Source organism: Schistocerca serialis, unplaced genomic scaffold (assembly GCF_023864345.2).
Source record: "Schistocerca serialis cubense isolate TAMUIC-IGC-003099 unplaced genomic scaffold, iqSchSeri2.2 HiC_scaffold_1187, whole genome shotgun sequence".
Classification (NCBI taxonomy): Eukaryota; Metazoa; Arthropoda; class Insecta; order Orthoptera; family Acrididae; genus Schistocerca; species Schistocerca serialis.
In genome coordinates, this window is record NW_026047389.1 from 197,501 (window position 1) to 200,000 (window position 2,500).

The 2,500-nt window shown below is 57.5% G+C and overlaps 1 non-coding gene across 1 annotated transcript in view; it reads left to right on the top strand.

Annotated features, from left to right (window-relative positions):
* The first annotated feature begins 2,331 nt into the window (after positions 1-2,331).
* LOC126434402 (small subunit ribosomal RNA) overlaps positions 2,332-2,500 on the top strand; it is a 1,910-nt gene continuing 1,741 nt past the window's right edge. Inside the window, exon 1 of the ribosomal RNA XR_007579200.1 lies at positions 2,332-2,500. This exon is cut by the window's right edge and continues 1,741 nt beyond it. This is a non-coding gene — a ribosomal RNA (small subunit ribosomal RNA).

Below are 2,500 nucleotides of genomic sequence, written 5' to 3' on the forward strand. Positions count from 1 at the left end.
CCTAACCTATGTTGCGCCTTAACCCAACCTATGTTGCGCCTTAACCCAACCTATGTTGCGCCTTAACCCAACCTATGTTGCGCCTTAACCCAACCTATGTTGCGCCTTAACCCAACCTATGTTGCGCCTTAACCCAACCTATGTTGCGCCTTAACCCAACCTATGTTGCGCCTTAACCCAACCTATGTTGCGCCTTAACCCAACCTATGTTGGGCCTTAACCCAACCTATGTTGGGCCTTAACCCAACACACGTTGGGCCTTAACCCAACACACGTTGGGCCTTAACCCAACACACGTTGGGCCTTAACCCAACACACGTTGGGCCTTAACCCAACACACGTTGGGCCTTAACCCAACACACGTTGGGCCTTAACCCAACACACGTTGGGCCTTAACCCAACACACGTTGGGCCTTAACCCAACACACGTTGGGCCTTAACCCAACACACGTTGGGCCTTAACCCAACACACGTTGGGCCTTAACCCAACACACGTTGGGCCTTAACCCAACACACGTTGGGCCTTAACCCAACACACGTTGGGCCTTAACCCAACACACGTTGGGCCTTAACCCAACACACGTTGGGCCTTAACCCAACACACGTTGGGCCTTAACCTGCTCTGTAATTGTCATACGACGCGTTAAATTAGTGTAGTGTTGCCTAACTGCAACCCCCGCAATATAGTTTGCTACTCGCACTGCCCGGTCCCCAGTGTATCGCTTCATGTTAAACACCTTGCAGCTATACACTGTAATGTGGATGGCAGCAGGACGTACATGCTCAATGCCCTTTGCAGTTGTTCATTGGCATTTGCAGTTGTTCATTGGCATTCGCATGGCGAAGCACTTAGCCTACGCTGTGGTACGGCCTGTGTCAACTGTCCGCTGATGTTGTACGTCCAAATCACACACTGTACTGCACATTGGTCCTCATGTACTGAATGATACATCGTGGTACATGTGACCGTACAACGACTGCGCCAACAACGGCGAACCATGCGGTCCAAATGTTGTGCACTCAGCTACGTGTCGTCTCCCTATAAGAGCTGGATTGCAGTGTGGTATGCCCTGGATGGCGATCAGCATGAGCCGTCTGTTGATGTAGTGGCGCGTGTTGTCAGACGTAGTCGTCTCTTCTCACACACCGTGATAGCATGGTGCACTGCGTTCCACATCTGCGACATGCGACAGAGGCCGGTTGACAGTCGTTCGCGCAATGGACATCGCATACGTACGGGGGCCACCTTCCACGTGTTCGCGAAGCGTGCACATGTTGTTGCGTGTATGTGGGCAGACATAGTGTGTCGTGACACCTGACACAGGCATGCAACAATCGTTGAATTTGCAAATGGCGATGGACGCCTACGTTTGCTGGTGACGTTACGCAAATGAACAACTGGTAAACCGTTGTGGTGCGGTTGTTCTCGCTAGAGGTGAATCAGTGATGGCGACGATCGGTTGAGCTACCAACCGGTTGTTCCAGCGATACCCACCATGCCCACGAACGTGAATGGCATCTGGGTGTGAAGCGATACGCGGCGGTGGCTGGGTGGGACCGTCCCCGGCCGGTGAGGGGGGGCCTCCCGGCGTGCTGGCCGCGCGGTGCGTGGGCGCACGCGCTACAGCCGGCTGGTGGGGGCGGCCAGTGGCAGGCGCGCCGGCCGACGGAGGCGGCAGGCGGCGCAGCTGCGCGCCGGCGCACCCTGCACGCGGCGCCGTGCGGCCAAAGTAGGTCCTCGCGGGCCCGGTGCGAAGCGCGGTGGACATCTGCAGTGTGCTGGTCCGATTGAGGACTGTGTGCGCTGAGGATGCGCCGCCGCCCGGCGCTCGGCGCCGCGACGCCGTCTGCTGCTCGGTCGCCTCTGCGGTTCTCGCAGGTGGTTTGTATCGCAGCTGTGCGGACGTGTTGGCGCGTGCGCTGTGCTGGGAGAGTTCGCTTCGGCACCCAAGTGGGGCTTTTGTCCTTCTGTGGCGCTGGCGTTGGAGCTGCCGGTCACCGTAGGTGGCGCGTGTTGTCTCCCGCCGGCAATGCCACGACAGCACGCTCCCGGGCCTCTGTCGGCAGCGGCAAGCTCAGTTGGGAGCACGGGTGGTCGCACCTAAAGCGTCTACTCGCCAAACCCCGGGCGATTGCGCCTCTCTCGAACCCGACCAAGTACTTAGGACGGCGCTGCGCGCCGCCGGGACCTGAGAGGGTTTCGAGGTGTATGGTGCAGGGGAGCTCAGCCTCCTCCTGTTTGCAGAATAATTGAGCGGACGCTTGCGTGTTCGCGCGGGCCCCCGGGACACACTCCCGGGCGGCCGGCTGCTCAGCTCTAGTTGACGCAGCTCCCTGGTTGATCCTGCCAGTAGTCATATGCTTGTCTCAAAGATTAAGCCATGCATGTCTCAGTACAAGCCGCATTAAGGTGAAACCGCGAATGGCTCATTAAATCAGTTATGGTTCCTTAGATCGTACCCACGTTACTTGGATAACTGTGGTAATTCTAGAGCTAATA